Genomic DNA, 20,495 nt, shown 5'->3' with positions numbered 1-20,495 from the left:
CTCCTAAGTGAAATAAAGAAGTCCCACATGTGTAAATACCAAATAGTTTCCCTGGTGTGAATAATCTGCAACCTTGTTTTTTAATATATGGAAATTTAGGCATAAAGAAGAGAAGTCACTCATGCAAGGTTATAGGAGAGATAAGATTAAAATCAGGTAGTCCAGCTCCAGAATGCTTTTTGTTAACCAGTGGGCTCTCAGCCCCAATAGATAAAGTCAAATTCCTGGAAGTTCACCTTCAACATTTAGACACAGTTGTTGTGAAGCACTGGTGAGAAACCAGTCAAAGTAAGAAAGGATCACGAAGGATGATCATAGCACAACATAAAGAAAGGACTCCAGGGCCCAAAAAAAAAGAGATGGAGCAACTTTCCTCTTAGGGCCACGGCATACATCACCTGGGCTTTACAAGGGCTGGCAAAGGAGACGCTAAAGCATGTTCACTTTTGTTGGTGCTCTTACTTTTGTAATACCCCTAAAATAAACAGGGTCAGCAACTAAGAAGGGAAACGATAGTATCCTCCTCCCTGAGCTTGAGATCGGAACTCCATGGGTGATTCCCTGAGTTCCAAAAAGGAAGAGGCGAATCAGAAAACAGGAAAGTCGTTGAAAAAATAAATCCAAACAGAAGTGGAGCAACTCAAAACAAATAAGAGGCTCCAATCAAAGGAGGCCAAGACTGTGGCAACTAACAGCTTGAAGTCAGGCATTTCCCCTTGAAAATGGGTGTTCCATGAGATGGGAAAGATGTTGTTCCTTGAATTCAGCAATTGTGCTGATTTTTTAAAGCAAAAAATTTAAACTGAACTTGTATGTTTCCTTCTCCTCACCCAGGCATCTGGAAAGCCACAAACCAGAGAAATTCTTATGCAGAAAGTGAAGATCTGGCAAGGAGGCTAAATAAGAGTCAAGCTCCTACTTCTGCATTTCCATTAATTTTAAATGCTAAGTTGCCTGTTTGCTTTAAAATATGTGGTTGTCCTCTTCTCAGTGTTCCTTTAAATAGATTTTCCTTTGGCTCTGCCAAAAATAGTTGGAGAAGGTGCTTTGAGAATCCCATTCTTAATCTTACAAAAAATACATGCTTTTCCCTGCTCTATAAGCATAAATAGACCTGGAAACAGCATCACCTATTTCTTCCAAGGAAATGCTGGTCTACCAAAAATAATTAATCTTTCAGGAGAATAAAGGAGCCAGTCAGGAAAGTAACTAACACAGTACATTTCTGCTTATTTATGTGAACAACAAACACTGAGCTCTCCTGGGATAAGAAGATAGGTAGGTTACGGGTCGAAACCCCTTTAAATCCCTTCAAGGTGGCCAAGTAGGAGGCATGAAAAAAGTCATAAGAAACAAAAAGAACTGTGCAGAACTGTGGCAAACTGGAGAAGGCACACCCTGGATGATAGGGTGTGGATTCGCCTTGGCTCAGGCCGAACATCAGCACAGAGATTGAATGTTTCAAGTAAAATCACCCCCTTTAAAAATGTCTGAAACTTGTTCAACTTTTTGGAACAGCAATGTGTGGGATAATGCTGCCAAATAGAACACATATGGGCTATTCCAGCTAGAGGCCTTGCTTGCAATTTCTAGGTAAAAAACAAAGCTGAGGGAGACAGACTGCCCATCCCCTGAGGGCTTTTGATCTAGAAGGAAGGAGAGAGACACCTGGCAAACAGGTGGAAAGTGATATGTGAAGAAAGAGAGGAACAACAAAGGCTGGGGGAGCTCAGGAAGGTGAGAGGGCACTTGAAGCAGGAAGGGATCTCGTAGGCTGAGGCACGTGAGCTCAAGCTACAATGAGGTAGCTTCTGGCAGGCAGAGGCTAGGGAGGGGCTGCTCCAGAAAGAAAATGAATTGTAAAAAGAAAGAAGATGGAGCAGGAAAGAGGATGTCTGAGAAATGGTCAAGAGATTATTCATGCTTCAGCTCATAAATATTTCAGTGTTTAATCTACTTTGTGCCACTCAGTGGGAACACAATGGTAATCGTGAAAGACATAAAAGAGACTGCAAATTCAAAACAAAAAAAAAAGGCCTGGTTCAGACAAGACCTTGGAAACTGTACCTTAAGAAGGCTGTATCTTAAGAATAACAGAGAAACTGCCTTTGAAGTCTTTTTAAGCATGGGAATCGAATGGTGAGTTTTTCCATTTGCAAAGTTCCCTGCACTTCCAAGAGTACAGAGCAGCCAGAGTGTCAACAGCGAGAGCCGCGGAGGAGGACTCTTCCTGCAGTCTGGGAAAGACGCAGCATCTTGGACTCGGGAATTAGTGATAGAGACAGAGAAGTAGCTGGGTTCAGAGATGGGGTTAAAGTCACTAGAAGTATCAGTTCAGGGTGGGAGCACTGAACGAGTCTAAAGAATGTGTTTGGTGGAGCTCCATCGGGTATCAAGCAACACCGCAGTGGGCCAGCAGCCACACAGTTCTGCACTGGCAGTAGAGGGTGTCCAGTGGTTATTAAAGAGAACAAAGGCCCGGGAGCCAGCATGTCTGGCTGAAGGGCAGCAGCCAGAGAAGCTCACAGGAGCCTCCCATCTTAGAAAGCCATCACCTCAAAAATACTGTTTGCTTGAAATGTGCTTTGTTCCACAGCTATTTTTTTTGGACAAGTGTTGATGGCAAAGAAATAACTAGCTCTTTCTGTGTGCTTCACAGCTCATCACTAAGCTAACTCCTTATCTTTCAGACTTGGGATGAAAGAAGAAAGAGTACTACAGAATCTATAAGACGTGTTAATGCCAGGGATCAACGCCCATCTCTTTATTTGGACCTTTTCTTAAGAACGTCAAAGAATGCTACTGAGCCACCAGGGCCCATCTTCCTTGTGCCAAGGGCTATCACTGACTTTCCTTATAACCACAGGCATTCGTACATGAACTCAACTTACTCTTTCTAGATCACTCATAAAAGATGAGTATATCTTCCCTGATCTGCAGGGAAGCCTGCAAGTACTCAAACTTCAGTCACGAGAATGAGAAAAAAGCCACACTACCAGATACTAAATCCTTGATCACGCCTGCCAATAGCATCTATACATTTCAATGAGGCTTCATTTGTATGCCGACCACTGATCTCACAATTGTTTTCATGATCCCTGAAACGTGTGGAATATTATCCTCTCTGGGAAGTTACAACATGGAACAGATGATCAAAATAAACATTAGATAACTAGGTAATGAAAACAGCAACAAGGATAAAGAAAAAGGCAATGGATGAAAGTCAGTTTTTCTTCTTCATTACTCTGTCTTATCTTCCTCTCTCGAAATCTCATAGTTTAGTACATATGTACTCATCTCTCCTCTCCAATTGGCCTTTTGGTGCCATGTGTCTTGACAGATAACTCACTATGCAATATTTATATAATAAATTTAATGCTCTGTGTTGAATGCTATTTTACAAAGATTACTTGCAGCAGACACTGGGCTGCCTAGGCAAAGCTAAGCTTTTATTCTGGGTCTTGTGTCTCCCACAGTCAGCTCAGCTAAACCCTATTTGGTGCAAAATAAGGGCAGTGGTCACTTTCTTCTTTTTGGTGACTGCTTTGGACTAAGAAAATAGAATGAGAAGTCTGCTTGAGAACAGCTGGGAAAAGTATCACCATAAAAAAGCACCACAATAGCTCTTAAAGAGTCTTGAAGAAACAACACCTCTTCTGCCTCTGATCAAGGACTAATGTTCAAGGACACACTGTAACATTTTATGACCCTGAGAGGAGCTGGTCTACACAATGAAGCTCGATCAGCAAGAACATGCAAATAACCCGAGTCCTTCAGGAGCCAAGAAATCAACTAACTCTCAGAACTGATTTTGTGTAATCACACAATAGATTCCCTATTGTTTAAGCCATTTAGAATTGAATTTTCTGTTTTGTACAGCTAAAAGCATCCTAAATGCTACCACCTTGGAGAAGCAAAACAAGGTTCTGCTTCACTAGCAACAAAAGGATGATCCCCCGACGTCCCTGTCCAAAAGAAAAGAGACTAAGATCTATTTTCCAGTAAGTATTTTGGGAAAACCAGCTGCGAAAAGATATTTTTAATAACAACTCGTAACGTATGGAGAGTCCTTTGAAATCCTCCTGCGTTTCATAAACACCGTAATAAAGTTACAATGAGCCACTATGAACGGTATGTGTAGGGATATACAACGTGCTTGGAGTCATCATAATATGTAAACATTAGGAAACTACCATGAAATTAGTCTTTATTACTCATCTACTCTTATTTTCTTCTACAATTAAAAGATCAGAAAAATGTTTTTCTTTTTCCTGTACCATCCCCCACCCACTGGATGAAAACACAGAATTGCAGAATTGACAGGAAACTCAGAAAAATGAGGCTCAAAGAGGTAAAATAATTTGCACAAAGTTCCAAAGCTATCTGGGGACTATTTTCTTCATAATTAAAAATGTTTTATACAAGATTTTGTTATTTGTTGAAAGCTTGATTTAATGCAAAGTCAAATTGCAAAGTCTTACAGGATTTTTTTAAACTAATTTAATCATGAAGATAAAATTGTTGCATTCTCACAACTTTAAGTTTCTTCTTCCTCTAATACTCTCCTAACTCCCAACCCATATTCCCCTTAATACCACCCCCATCTCTACATATGGCCCATTCTATAGGCCAGTGGTTCTCAAAAGACTGTATAATAATTACCTAGGAAATACATCAGAAATGCAGATTCCCAGGAATCTATGTCTTCCCATTTAGTAGAGTGCAGCCTAGAAATGCCAAAGTAAACAAGCACCCCAGGTGATTCCATCCATGCTGTGGGGCACGTGACTCTAGACTGTATACCAGATTCCAAGATCCAAATAGAAAACATCTAATTATCATAGTAGATTTAAGCTGGAATGACAAAAATATGTGCATGGTTGCCTATAATTTTTACGTTCCCTCTGAGGTCTGAAACGAACCCAGCGGTCTCAGTGATTTGGTTGTTTCCTGGTAATCATTTGTTTTAAGAGGTTTAGTGTTTTTATCTTTTCCCTCCAAGGCTTTTTTTTTTTTTTCTTCTGAATGTATTTTTCTTCAGGATTAATACAAAATGCCTTAACTCTCCCTCAATAGTTAAGAGGAAATCAACTTTGGAAATGGTTTCAAAAGAGTACTTTAAAAAAATATGCAATACAGAATGACTCCACTTTGAACCAGAATCCTGAGATGCACAAGGCAAACAGTGGGTAAGGACAGAGGTAAACACTGAGTTTTCCAGCAGAATAGGCCCTGAAACCAAAACTTAGGAAGGAAGCTGACCGTTAAGCAAGTGGCCTAAAAGAACAATAGTTCAAGCAAATCTTAGGGCAAGCCTGAACATGAGAAAACTGGACTTAGACAAAGCTCTTATCCCAAGTTAACTTTCCCTTAAGGCTGAATTTTAAAATAAGGACAGTGCTATAAGTGGGAAAACCATTTCACTGGAATCTTAGAACTCCCATGAGAACTAGATAAATACCCTTGACTGGATTCTTCAGTGCTCAGTTACACCCATCTCCCTCCTCAGGGACATTTTCAATCTGGAGGCTCTGCAGACCAAGAACACAGCACTCCCAGAACCGAAGTCTGTGCTTCCCAATACCCACTCTGACCAACTCACACTAAGGCATGAGAGCTCGTCTACAGTAGTCTTATGATTAATAAAGAAGTCCACTAAAGCCAAAGAAAGTCATTCTCAAGTATCAAAATTAAGACACAGTGCTCCAAAAATGCTAGGGAATAAAATAACTTCAACAACAAAATGGTTAGAAGACAAAAAGTCAAGATCACAAGTGTAACTCATTCTCCAGTTGTATTATGTCTTAAGTTGGGAATGAGGCTAGACTGAACTTAATGGAATGGGGGAAGGAAAAGGTGGAAAAGGGAAAAATGAACCATCCATCATTCATCCATCAGGGATGAGCAGGTTCAACTGTTCAAGAACCACCTTCAGGTTTTCATTTCTTCCCTATCTCGTGAATCCTAACAATTCTCAGGGCAATTTACAAATGGGAAAAATTCAACACTGGTCCTGCTGGATCACCATTCCCTCTTGAATCTCTTTCAGTCCAAGTAAGTGCTCACTCCAGTTGCAGTTCGACAAGACCCACTACTTTCAGCTTGTTTCTAACCCTTCTCCAGCTGCTCCTAGCAGCCCTCAAGGCCTCCTTCAGATGCAGTACCATAAAGCGGTCAGAAGCATCCCCATGTATAGGTGGCTGGAAAATGTACCAGGAATCTTTGCAAGTAAGATAAAAACTAGCTTTCTCCTTTAACAAATGGGTTATGTATGAGCTCAGTGGTTTTGGTGCCTGCTTCACAAGCTCAAAGACCTGAGTTTGATCCCCGATACCAAAAAAACAAAAAAACAAATGGGTTATGTGGATCAGGTACTAAACTGTCATCTCAGAGAATGTAGAACTACTTTTTAAAGCCTGGTTCCCATTATCTTATACACATTTTATCAGGATTCCTTTTGGGGCTAATCTCCCTATGAACTCACCTGTTCTCTGCTATACTTGTTTCTGGACATGCAGTTCTAATACGGCATAGCAACAAAAATCTATCAATAATGCCACAACACTCAACTCTACCTCACTGCTTCTCATTAACACAAAAAACACATTCCTTACCATCCCTGTACCATATGAAATTAAAAAAAAAAAAAGATAAAGACACAAACACACACAAAAAATTACTTTCCTTATACTAGTGCAAATCTTTTTCAGGTAGGGGGTTGAGAATCTTGCTATGTAGTGCAAGCACACCTTGAACCTTGAACTCACTATGTATAGTCTAGGCTGGCTTTGAACTCAGGGCAATCCTCTTGCCTCAGTTTCCTGAGTGCTGGGACTACAGGTGTGCACCACCACTCCCAGCCATAAGGATATAAATCCTTATGGTACCTACACGCTCTCTCTTCAAAAGGTAATGTCACACATGCCACACACTTATCAGATACATGACAACTAAGCATCACACTCTCCCTCACATGAGTATCAACTTATCCCGGAGGAATAATTTAACAGCAAGAGCCAAGTGCTAGTAAGAAGGCAAATTTAAAGCACATCAGTTCGGCAGAATTTTGTGCTGAACAATTTATGTTAAGTACTACGGGCTCATGCTTTTCTTTTGCTCCAGTCTGCAATCAAGAACATCCCACCGAAGTTAATGGAAGGTTAGAGCATAACATACACAAGTGACTGACGCAGCAGGGAAGGCCATTCTAAAGAGTCAAGCACAGTGAATACACAAGAAAATCCAAAGCCATTCCAACAATGTAAATATTCCCAACCGGAAAACCAGGCCCTCACTGAATGCACTATCTTAGAGGACAAGCGAACATTTGCCAAAAATAATTCCTTTATTCTGTATATTTCTTCAAAGGCTTTAAAGTCAATGACCTTATAAGACAGACTCTATCATCTGCACTTGACCACTGAAGAAACTAAGGAATGGAAGGTTTGTTTGGTGGTTTGTTCAAAGGTGGCTGAGTATCTTGTTCAGAAGATAGTCAACTCTAGTACGAGGCCTCCTTACTCCAAATCCAAGTTCTATAAACCCACAACATATTCTCGTACGGACTTGGATCAACAAAAGAACATATAAGCCCTAAAAACTCTTAAGTGATGACCTGGCATTGTGGATGACACATTCCGGTTTACCCTTGATCGGGACAAGAGCAAAAATTTCCTGCAAACTCTGCTTGGCGCCCTGGCTGTGAGGCACTTCTCCAGCCTCCTCTGTGAGAGCCATCTGGCATTTACTGCTGTTATCCACTGCAGTTAACATTTCACACATTTCTTTCCTAAGCCTCTAGCATACCTGATGCAATAGTGGGAGAGGGAAACATAAGCAGAAGGGAGACTAGCTTTACTGCTAAGATAAGAACATTCTGGGGGTGAAAATGGGGCCAGCAATCAGTCATAAACCTACTTGGCCAAGTGGTTCATGAGCAGCTGTAACATCTGTCGATTTTTCTCTGGGAGCCGATAAACAAGGCTGTGGATTTCAGAGACCCGAGTCTCCTGGTTCTCCAGTTCTGCGAAGGAAGCGGGGAGGTAATATTGTTTCAGTTTCAAAGCTAACTCACGTGAAGAGACAAAATCAAGGGAAATCAAAGTTTGGACACTAACAAACCAAGAATTTCTCAAACATTTCTGATCCTGTCTTGCGTGTGAACTGCATGACCAGCGCAGCCAACTAGACCTATAAATCCTTTTAAATGGTGCCTTCTGTAACAGGGTTCATCAAAATAATTGTCAAAATATTCAAGCCAAAATGGTGATATGATGAAAGGAAGAGACTCAACTGCACATCCAGAGCAGGAACAAACTCAGCAACAGCTGGATCCCTAGAGGGCCAACTTTATTTCAAGGAAGGAAGGAACTTTATGCACTCAGAAAGTGATGAACAAATCTTCCATCAAGAACATTGCAAGGGTCTCAAATTTCAAAATAGTGTGTTGAGACTGCATCAAAGCAATCAAAGCGAAGGCACATTATTCACAAGTTATGCATGACAGCAGCCTGGTAGAAAGAAAGCAACGGCAGACCAGACGAGCATTTAAATCTTACTGCCACCCTGTAACCTGTATCACGGCCTGTCATATTCTTTTGGTCAAACTTGGGTAAGTGGCTGCATTTCTCTGGGAAGTAGATTGCTGATACTCACTGGATCTATTTATGGGACTGATGTGAGTTTTAATTAGAGAATGGTTGCTATGGGTTTGGAATTTCTCTGTAAAAGAAATCACATAAACATCATCTATGCTCTCAGCTTTCTCCCATGGCTTTCTCCTACTCATTTTAGGAGGACAACTACGAGTAGATGAGGCCATCAGAACGTGAGGTGCTAGTAAATTAGGTCAGTAGTAGTTGCAAGGGTAAACAAACCCTAAAGGCTGATAGGAGCCGTGGAGAGGCACAAGCTATTGACACGGTAGTAATACTGTGCGGATTCACGCCAGATTTAAATCTGATAGAGAATCTAAATGCCTCCTTCAGGAGGCCTATCCCACGTAGACAGATTCCAGTATACTTAGGCTAGCTCACACCTAATCCCTATGTATTTCAACACCAGTAATCTGACACTAGAGACCTGGATAATACGGCTGAGGACTGATCAGAAGCTGTAGATGGAAGACAAGCTGGAAAGAGGACTGTAAAGTTATATAAACGGTATCATGTTCGGGGAAACACTTCCAATGCTCAATTTAGGTCATGTGCAACATCTGATTCATTCTGTAAAATGTCACTCAAAGGATGGCGAAAAACCAAGTAGAACTCCAATCATCAAAACTAGAAAGGCAAATTTGCTTCTTTCTCTTCTTCTACCACTCAAGAAAAACACCTCTGAAGTTTCTATTCTCCTCTGTAAATTCAATGTCATAGCAAGGCCCTTGGCAGTCTTGATTTGGCTTCATTTCTATTCTGTCTTCCAAGCATACATGTGAGCACTCAGGTGTAGAATACGATGGATTAGAGAATATTCTGAGATACTGGCTGTTGGTTGAAATCTATTTTATTCCACTCAAAATTGCAACAAAAGATAACTTACTTGCAGCTTTGATGAAACTTCTTTGAAACTGATACATCATAAGTGGTCCTGGAAGCATTCTGGAATATAAAGATACAGACTAGTCAGCTTAATAATAAAATAACCATATTTTCCCTAAAGAGTAGCCTAAAGACTGCAAAAGGGTATTACATTTCTTAAGGATAAAGATCACAAGGAAACACAGGCAACTCAATATTGTTTCCTGATTGAAAAGGGTCTGAAATTTCACCTGAAATCTTCATTCTCTTTCTTTGTGAACAGAACATCTATAGCTATACTTCGCAGGCACAACTAGAAAAATGCTAATGCAAAAGTCTAGCGCAAAACAAGAGATTTCCTTCCCAGTCAGTGACTCACCTATCAACAAGAGCACTTTAGGATGTGTTTCAGAAACAAGCACCTCACTAAACATTTACAATTGCCTGTGCTTAAACTCCCATCTTTTCAGCAATGTGCTGTTGGTATCAGTTCAGATGAAAACACTATGAAAAACCTTTGGAAGTGTGTTGTTTGAGACTGGAGTTTTTCTCCAGAGTGCCAGCCACCAGGCTGGAATCTCTAACATTAGGCATAATACAAGCAAATTTTACCTGCTGAGTAAGAACATATTTATATATAAACCTGAGCTTTTTCTGACAATTTAAATAATAAACTCAACAGACTATCCATCATTCATGGCTTAGATTTTATTCTTATTGGATGCCCTAACTGATCTCTTAGTCACCCCTTGCATTTCGTCTTACTCCTTACTTCAGTTTGAACTACAATATTCCATCTTCAAACCCATCCTTCACTCTCTTCATAAAACAGAGATACGGGAAGTAGTCAATAACCCAAGGGACACAGAAAGAGGTAGCAGCAATATCATTTCAGTAATGTAAGAAAAATAGTCCCTTCAGTAAGGTAATATTCCAGTATTACCTAATAGGAGTGGAAGGAGTCACATGGAGTTCTTCTAAATTTTCACTTTTAAGGACTAATGTAAGCAATATACTCTGGGCATAGCACAAAACTATGAAAATACAAGGCAACCATGTATTCTCGGCAGAATGTGATCTATGATTTCTTGTTTTCTTAACAGATTATTCAAGGAAGACCATATTTTAGATTTTGTTTCAGGCTAATTACCGCAGTACTTCTCATTAAGAGCAAAACTTCCTAAATCACTCTTGGCACCATCCCACAATGGCAGCCCATCAACTATGGATGATTTACAATCAGATTGACCATCTGAACCAAACGCACCTACACAGAAGCTGTTTCCAAGATTCAAACACCCACCCAACAGCTCTCTGGAGATTGAAAATAAAACTGCTGTCTTCCTGACTGCATGATAACCAGCTGGCACCCTGCCCTGCACATGGAAAGTCCCTACCTTAGGTAGGTCTTCAGAGCACTCGTGATGGTCTTTATCTCCCATTCAGCACAGATATCTGTTTCCGTCTCAGAAGCTGTTTTGGGATCTAAAATAAAGAAAAGACAATGCATTAAGCAGAGCATAAATATAGCTAATAAACAAGTGCCCATAAAAGCATTCAACCTTGTTAGCAACTGAGAAATGAAAATTAAAACAAAAATGACACAAACTTTTAGCCTGATATACCAGAGACATATTTAGAAACCCAAATGTCTAGCGCTGGAAGAATGCAGTGAAACTGATTCTCTCATAAATTGCTAGAGGCAGTAAAGATAAATCCAACAGTTCTAAAAAGCAATTTGGCAATATGTATCACCAAGAGTCTTAAAAATGTTTATATCCTCTGAACCGGTAATCCTGTTTCTCACAATCTCTCCCCAGGAAATAAGATAAGGCATGAGAAAAGTTACAAACCCTAGAAATGTTCTGCAGACACTTCAGAACAGTGGAGAAAGCACACAGTTAGACAACCAAAATGCCTGCTTAAATGACTTCCACTATGCCTTCCTAACAGACTATTATGTTGCCATCTACATGACACTGGTGACCGTACAGCAATATGGAAAACGAGTTATGTAATGTCATGCAAAAAAAGCAAGATACAAAACTTTGTGAGAAACTCACATGAACGACGGCTGAAAGGAAATACTCTAAAATTAAAACAGTGGTTGGGTTAAAGTGGTGAAATTGTGGTTTTTATATTTTCTAAACTGTGTATGACTTGATTCCATTGCTTTTATATATTTTTTAAATTACATTAAGATCAGATGTGCAAGGAGCACAACCCTAATTATACTGGCTCCTGATAATTTCCTCTTCAGTCTCCTCCTGTGTGGAGTTTTAAAACAAATGTATGGCATTTTAAGTAAGGGTAATGTGAAAGGAGAGAGGGACTTCTTGCAGCATTCCTGGGGAGCACACAGGCAGGTGAGATTAAGAATCAGAGGCTTGGAATTTGAACTGCTTCCCCGAGCGTAGAACCCCATGCTGTCACTGGGTTGGTGGCTCAGGTCACACACAAACTGTTGGGAGGACAGAGGAGTTTGTCAGGGCACTAAGGGGAGAATTCAGGTTCCTCACGTTGGCTCAGGACCAGGATTTGTTCTCTAATTCCTACTCTTTCTGAGGAGAGCCTCGCTTCCAGCTGGGGAGCACTCCTTTTCCTGTTCCTTCCAGGGACAGGGAACGAGGTTCAGGACAGAGCACTGAGAGGCATACTGCTGTTTGGTATGCTGGTGACTGGTTCGGGGATGGCGCAAGATCTAGGCCAGTCAGCCACAGTGAACTTCAGGACTTTTCCACCAGGCAGGGTGGTTGTTTGCTGGCCTTGCACCTGGAAGATTATGTAACTGCTACGTGCTACCATGTACAGCCTGAAAGTAAGTCCACAAAACAAGGCCAGAGTCAGGGAAACTGAGATAGTGGGTCTTGAGGGTATGGTTTCAGCTCCTTCTAACTATGCCTTTTAAATCACACAGGCCAAGAAATTCCTTTTGATCAGTTTTTCTGTTTTTTTTAATAATCCAAAGATATCTAAATGATATACCAGGTAAAGGTAGATAACCACTGGACTGTCGCTTTCTGGACAAGAACTGACATCAGCTGAGAAAGAGGTTCCTCCTTCAGAGCCAAATGCCTCTCAGTGGAGGAAGAAGAATGAGTCACAGTGGCTACAACACAGTTTCTATTTACGGGGGAAAAAAACTCACTTTCATCCTAATAGGAAGAGGCCAAATACTCAGGAAAGGCTTAAGGATTTAACCTTTAATTCTCAGATAAGGGCATAAACCTAGCATATAACTGCTGCTCTCAGTACCTTCCCTTGACATTTCCTTGTACAGGAGTCAGAAAAGAGCCTCAGTTCATAAAATATGTGTCTTCTAAAGGCAGAGGACCTGTGTGATAGTTACAGGTGACTGAGGGGCAATAATGAAATCTTTATTGTTCCATGAAACAAACAAGGGAGAGCCTGAAAGGGCATGATTTTATTTCTGGAACCGCAGAATAGTAAATTCTATAGATTTCTATCATAGCAAGGTGCTAGAAAAGCTCAGAAATATGACTTTTTTAATAACTCTCTACAGCTCTACAGCTTTAACTTCTTTGTCACTCACACTCCTTGAATAATTTCTTCCTGCAGAAGCATACGTATTCAAAACCTTTGTTTAGACTGACCCTTTGCCTTTCTCACTCCCGAGACTCATGGAGAGCTGCCACACTTCAGGGTTTCTGGATCCAAGACAAACGTTACTGTACATTTTTCTGAAGAACAATCCAACTTCTAACCAAGAGGAGTGAACATGAAGCTAAACCAGCAGCAGTTGGCAGGTCTGTGAACGATTCCGTGAACCACATTTAGCAAACTAATGATTAGCTTCCACTTATTACTCTGTAACCATAGGAATATTGCATAACATTTCAGGGAGGAGAGTCAAATTACAGTTCGGCAAAAGGGCTTTTTATAGCACTGATGAGGCAAGGCTCATAACTTGAACACGTTTGTTTCAACTCATTTAATATCTAAACTAAATTGAGTACAGCCTTCCAAGCTGCCCCATTTCCCAAGAGTGCTGCCCATTTCTGCACTGCCCTCCTGATGCTCCCTCCACGTACAGAGGCTGCCTGGTGGCCTCTCAGTGTGTCGCTGACGTTTCATCTCCCCAACTTTCTGCACAATTCAGCACATTCCTTCCCACTATCTCCCTCAACCACTCTGGACCTTAGTTTAAAAAACAATAGAGGAGCAGTCGAGTGTACAAGAAGGCACCACGCAGGTAAAGTGGACTGAGCGTATTTCCTCTCCCACCATTTACCACGTGAGTTCAGAAAACCAAGAGACACAGACTGGAAGCAGTGCTTACAAGAGGACGTCATCCTGGGGAGATCACACCAGACTAGAAGCAAGAATTACACAGTCCACTTTTGTATTGCTAACAGACAACAGAGGATACTTAGAGCTACTCTGTACTGCTAATTTCCTAATAAGCTATTACAATATATGCAAAAGAACTATTTTTTTCTCTTTAACTGAGATTAATATAAGCACATAGTAAATAGATAAAGAAAAGGTCAAGTTTTTTTTCTATGGTTCAGGCAACTATTAATACCAGCTTTTGTGTGTGCATGTGTGTGCGAGCGCACGTATGCACAGCCAATCTCTGACATTCTATGCACATACAAGCATATATATGAGTACATACACCTTTTAAAAAACACAAATATCCTAGCGCGTACAAGGCTCAGGGAACTTACCTATCATTCTGTGTACCATGACTTTCATTTGACAATTTCTTTAGAAACTGTTCCACATTGGCATATAAATATATCCACTTTCCTATAAACGTACTAGTTAATTTAAAATTCCCTTTTCATGAAAATTAAGGTTATTCCCCAGTTTCTGCTACAATAAACAGCGATATAAACTACTACTTACTTGCATATGTCTGACTTATAGAGACAATCCCAGAAAGTGAACTTCCTGAATCAAAAATTTATGCATTTTGAAAGACAGCTCAAGCACTGCTCTGATGCTTAAGTTTAAATGATTTCTTCCTACATCCTTGATAGTAATGTACAGATAGTAGCAAATCTAAGGGGTTGAAAAAAAGTTTTCTCATTGTTTTAATTTGCATTTTTAATAAGGAAGGAGGTTAAAAATCCTCTCCTGGGCCGGGGATTTAGCTCAGTGGTGCCACACCTCCCTCACAAGCAAGAGGTCCTGAGTTCAATCCCCAGTGCCACCAAAAACAAAGCAACCCTCTCCTGTAGGTGGGTTAAGTGAGGGTTATTAAATTATACTTACCCCTTTAGGTATGTACGTTCTGATGTCTGACACACATGTATAGTCAAGAAACTACTACTAGTGTCAAGACATTTCATCACCTCAAGAAATTCCCATGCTACATTATACTCGGTTGTCTCCTCCACCTCCACCCCCAGCAACCATTTTCACATAACATAGTACTTTTGAAATCCACCCATGTTGTTACAAGTACCAGTAGTGTAACCCTTTTATTACTGAGTAGTACTCAATGTTATGTGAATGCCTTAATTTGTTTATCCATTCACTAGCTGATGGACATTTGGGTTGTTTCCAATTGTGGCTGCTATAAAGCTACTGTAAATATTTGAACAGAGGGCTTTGCATGTAATACATTTTCATCTCTTGGGTAAATACTGTAGCTATGAATGGGACTGAGTAAAAATACTTGAAAGCAGGTCACGTGGTAAGTATATTTAACATTAGAGGAAACACCCAAATTGTCTTCTAAAATGTTTGGGCCATTTGGCATTTCTATCACATACAAGAGCTGTCATTGCTTTACATCCTCATCGACACACGAGATGGTCAGCCTTTTTAATTTTAGCTGCTCCAGTAGGTGTGTTGTGATAGATCATTATTTTCAAATTTGTATTTCCTTAATGACTAACAGTGTCGGTCATCTTTTCATGGTCTTTTTAGCTATTTGGGTATTTGCTTTAGTGAAGGGTTTTATCAAATCTGTAGTCTATTTTAAAAATTGGGTTGTGTTATTGGATTGTAGGAGTCTTTAAAATATATTCTGGATTGAAACCACTTATCATATATGTTTTGCAAATATGGTATTTTATTTTGATCTGCAGCTCATCTTTTCTAACAATATCCCTTAAGAGCAAATGTTTTTAATTTGGAAGAAGTTCAACTGGACACATTTCTCTTTCATTGCTCCTGTTTTTGTGTTCTAAGAAATCTTTTCTAAACTGAGATCACAAAGATTTTCTCTGGCTTTCTTCTAGCAATTTTATACTTCTGCTTATGTTTAGAAATGTGATCCATTCAAGTTAATTTTTGTGTACAATTCAGTAATAAATTTGACTTTTTCCCATATGATATCCACTTGAATCGATACCATTTGTTTAAAAGATTGTCTTTTCTCCAGTGAATTCCCCTGACATCTTTATCAAAGATTAAGTGACCATTTATATGTGGGTCTTGCTTCTAGCTCTTATATTGGTTCCCTTAATCTATGTCTATCTTTAGGAAATACCATACCATCTTACTTTCCTGTATCAAAAAGGTTTTGCTTTCTGTAAACTCTCTTTAGCTAAAGATCTTCACAAGCCATTCACACTTTCTACCTCTATTACATCCCTGGAGAAGAAGCTTATATTAAGTCTATTATCCTCTGTGTAGATGAGACTTCATTTACACCATATGTAATCCTTTCACACAAGATTTAATATTTTGCAAGTTGAGAAGCAAATTTGTTTACTGTAATTATTTTCTGACTCTTAGAGTAATACATCTTACAAACCTTAGTCACTCCCTCTTTTCAGTGCCTAAGAATCCAAGGACCCACAGCCATGACTGTTTTGATATCCAAAAGCTCTCACTGCCCAGAGATTTTTTCTTAGGAGACCTCACTTGCAGCACTCTGATTAGCAAAGTTGGTGATGTGGCAGGAGCAGAAAGGAAGATGTGGTTCCTTCCGTGGTTTCTCTTCTCTGGAGTTCAGGGTTGTGATGCGGAGCCACCTCTGGCTCTCAGAATGATCAATCCTTCAGCTAAATAATCTGTATCTCCTATTTCTGTCACCATCTGTCTGACCCTTCTACTGATGGATAAAACTGAATTTATTGCTGGCTTCCCTGTTCCTATTTGGCTACAGACTTCAAAATCTGGAGTTGTTTCCACTCCTGGCTGTACATAACTTTGTATCTCAGGAGTCATCATAAAGAATGTCTATTATCTTTGCATCTCATCAGAAAGAAGTCCTTGACTGCTTTTACTTATGGCATTCTGTGGAAAGGTACGGGAAATGAGGGGTACAGAAAAAAGGAATAAAGAGATTCTAGGTTTCAAGGGCTAAGGAAGGAGAGCACGTGGCTGCACAGAAGAGGGTGAGGTCTGCTGCTGCGATTTGGTGATTTAAAGCATTTGTATTTAATACCTTGTGTTCTATATAGCACTAACTTTACTTTAAATGATATAAAAAGGGAAAAGTTACTAGCATTGAGAAAAACAGCAATACTGAATTTGGATTCCTTCACCACCACAATGAAATAAAGACAGAGAGTTTCAACAGCACAGAAAATTAAGGCCTTTAGTCAACATTCTCCTGTCACCAGAGAAATGCCCAGCAGTCAAAGTTCAGATGAACACCTGAGAAAAACCCACTCAGGGAACAATGTGACAGGTGACAATGCTCCATGCACTCTCAAGCACAACCCAGGCCACCGTGGGGAAGTTTATGCTGCACCCACCCTACCGTATGACCCAGCACATACACTTTAGGGCAAGTGCTTTCAAAAGCAGCTACTGTAGTCCTGAGATTATAATCCTGGCAGTGAAATTAGATTGGGGAACAGCAGTGAGGTATCCCCTGTATATCAAAGAAAGTGAATTCTAGAATAACCACCAGAGTGACAAGGGAACAACCATAACCTCAGGCTAACTGGAATAAATACATCTCCCAGGACCATAAACAAATAGTAGAACCAAAAGAAACCAATTCAGGAGTCCTAGTTCATTCTAAATGAAATATTTACAAATGCAAGAAAATTGGCCAGAATCATGCAGAACAGCCCCTCTAACTTCACATAAAAGGATGATTCTAAATAGGACTAAGGGAACAAGAAGAATCTACCCAGAGTGAGTTTAAGAGCATAGATCTGTAAACTTCTCTGAGTTCAGGTTTGATTATACAGAAGGTAAAAATGTGTATACTAGAGTTGTGGGCATAAAATACTACACCAAAACACTGAAAAATAGTTCAGAAAGCATCCACTCTTTAATATAAATAAAATTCAGAAAATATGGATTCTGTGAAATAAGTCATCAAAGTAAAATAAGAAACACACTAAAAAAAGAACTGATGCTGAAAGGTAAAAATAAAAAGATCTCTAAATCAGTAAAGACATTCAAAATTCAATTACAAAATTATGAACAGAAATAATCATAACCATCATAATAAGCCAATAGCCAATCAACCATAAATTTAAATGACTGATATGCATTTTAGGAACACATTTAAGAGTTTCTGGAAGAACACAAAGAATCAGGAGAAAAACATTAGAGTATTATGTGCTTCTTAAAAGACTGGAAATTGCAAAGTAATAAACAGAAAGTAATTTATTTCCCTTTAGAAAAATACACCTGAAAACTCCTTCAATAGTTCTCAGCAGGTACTAAAGAATGAATGCATTTTGTGATCATGTTAAAAGAAGTAAGTAAGACGCACAAGCTTAAATACTGTACTGCTCTCATATCAGAAACCCAAATGATACATAAAGGGAGAAATAAAAGATAAAGGAAGTAGGAAGATAGATCTTTCTCAAATGGGAAGGGAAGCAAGAGATAGCAGGAAAGGGAAAGAAGAGAAATGAACAGAGGTGTGAAACTATGTCCATATCTTGACCTAACAGCTTAGCATTTAAAAATAAATCCTAATGACGTAGGTGGAGATGTATATAAAAATAAAAAATAAAGGCAGTGAATTTACTATTTAACATGTGGAAGCTCTGGACTCATGACCCACATGCATCTTTTCATCTCATCTTCACATGGTTATGGCGGCAGGGACCGCTTTTACAGACAAAGAAATGGAAGACTCAACTGATTTAAATTGTTTGTGCAAGGTCAAACGAATAAACAGCGGAGTTGCAACTGTCTAACTCCAAAATGCATGCTATCAACCTCTGCTCTCCCGCCTCATGAAGATGTTCGTGTGAATACTTTGTAGAATGATGAAGGACTGCAATCAGCCTATGTATCCAAGAATAGGGGCTGATTAAAAGGTTACGGGACAGTTCTACAGGGAGCAGTCAAAAGATATAGTGAATGCTTACACTTTTTAAAAACTTACTACAGTAAAAGACACACTGTCAAGTATAGTGGGATGTGTGTTTGAAGTGAGGGTATTTGAGTATTTTGAAGGGGGTGAATGGCAATTTGTCTTTTACTGCAATACATTTAATTTAGACATTCACCATATTTTTATTAGCCCTCGCTGACCAAGTATTTATGGCAGTATGTCAAATATAAATAAAGCTTACGGTGTGTCCTCAACCACGTTATTCACCCTATCAAGCACTATGCAACTAACTTCTGGCTGTTCCTCCAAGTCAAAGTGATCTCGAAAGGTAAACATATTGAATTGATTCAGAACGTCCAGGCAGCTGTGCCAGTGCAACTGAAGAGATGAACAAGCAATAAGAACGATAGGACAAGTGCATTTGAAGCAAAGGGGAGTCTTTTCAGGGAGATTAATGGCAACATGCCTTTTACCGTAATATGTTTGTCAAGCTTTAGCTGTTAATTGTATTTTTCTATCATACCTCATACGTTACAGGCTTTTTAATCAGGCTTCATTAATACGACACTGTAGAGTATATGTATTCCCATGTTATTTAAATTCTTATGCAGCGTGATTTTCTTGTGCACCACTGTACAAGGTTGTTTTATGAGCCTGCCTTTCCACTGGATAGCACTTAGCAGCAGCATTCACTATATCTTTAATGACATCTCATAAAGGCACTCAATGAAAGAGGATTTCCAGATCTGCTTCCAAATGCAGCAAAAAGGTTGAGATGAGTGTATTCAAAGTGAGGGGGAGTATTTCGAAGGGTACTAATGGAAATGTGTCTTTTACTGCAAGAAATTGTGTTTATTTAAACGTATACTATATATTTTATATGCATAGTGTGAGCTTAATTTTGTAAGTGTATTAATATAGCATAAATGTACTATATTATAATCTTTTACTATACAATACTATACTTAAAAAGGTGATAGGGGAAAATGATCTGATTCAATATGATAAAACAAAAAATAAAAGTTTATTGGTTCGTATATCTCTTGTTTTCTTCTTTCTGCTTTTCATTTCTGCACTTTTTCTACAAGTACCTTGCCACTTTTAACCAGAAAAAATAGTTATTTAAAATACAAGTAGAGAGAAGGGAAGAGAGGCAGACACACACTGAACAGTCACATTTACAGCTGGCTGGCATGAAAATGGACTAAAATTTGAAAATGTTTATCTTCACTTAATACTGAAAGGGGAAAAATAGTACACAGAGAGAAGGGATTTTATTTTGGGAAATCTGCCAGTCTTTCTGAGTCCTTTTCACTATCCAAGGACTAATATCCTCTGCGGTTAGAAGGAAGAGATCTGGGCTAGCTAGCTCTTGGTCCAATGCCAAAATGAAGTGCGGTACGACACTGCATTTGCTATGAGGTACCTGGAATTTCTTTGGGTACTTGGAATCAAACTCAGAGCCTTGAGCTTGCCAGGCAGCCACTGTGCTGCTGAGCTACATCCCTGGCCCTCTAGAAGGCTTTCTTAAGGAATCTTTATCAGTAAAACACAGTCTCAAAGCATGGACTCTCATATTTGTCTTCCAATCTAAGTCTTCCCTATTTTTAATGTTCATACAGAGATTTCTTTAACTGAAATACCGAACAGTTTCTTTAGTGTGAAAAACTATAATAGTACATAGGATCCTAATGAGATAATTAAGAATGTGAAATAGGAAGTAAAGGGCTAAAGGTGTAGGGAAA

At 39.4% G+C, this 20,495-nt stretch overlaps 1 protein-coding gene and 1 long non-coding RNA gene across 2 annotated transcripts in view; one reads left to right on the top strand and one right to left on the bottom strand.

The window, feature by feature from the left end:
• Positions 1 to 20,495, top strand: part of Arhgap26 (Rho GTPase activating protein 26) — a 445,337-nt gene that overhangs the window by 276,968 nt on the left and 147,874 nt on the right. The gene's annotated exons all lie outside the window — the stretch shown is intronic.
• Positions 7,801 to 10,998, bottom strand: LOC104869557. The gene is made up of 3 exons (XR_782362.3): positions 10,916 to 10,998; positions 9,541 to 9,599; positions 7,801 to 8,023 (listed from the first exon to the last, which is right to left on the bottom strand). It is a non-coding gene; the product is annotated as an uncharacterized LOC104869557 (long non-coding RNA).

Source organism: Fukomys damarensis, unplaced genomic scaffold (genome assembly GCF_012274545.1).
Source record: "Fukomys damarensis isolate Sample0158 unplaced genomic scaffold, DMR_v1.0_HiC HiC_scaffold_3, whole genome shotgun sequence".
NCBI classification, from domain to species: Eukaryota; Metazoa; Chordata; class Mammalia; order Rodentia; family Bathyergidae; genus Fukomys; species Fukomys damarensis.
The sequence above is the reverse complement of the archived record's forward strand: the minus strand, read 5'-3'. Positions and strand labels throughout refer to the sequence as shown.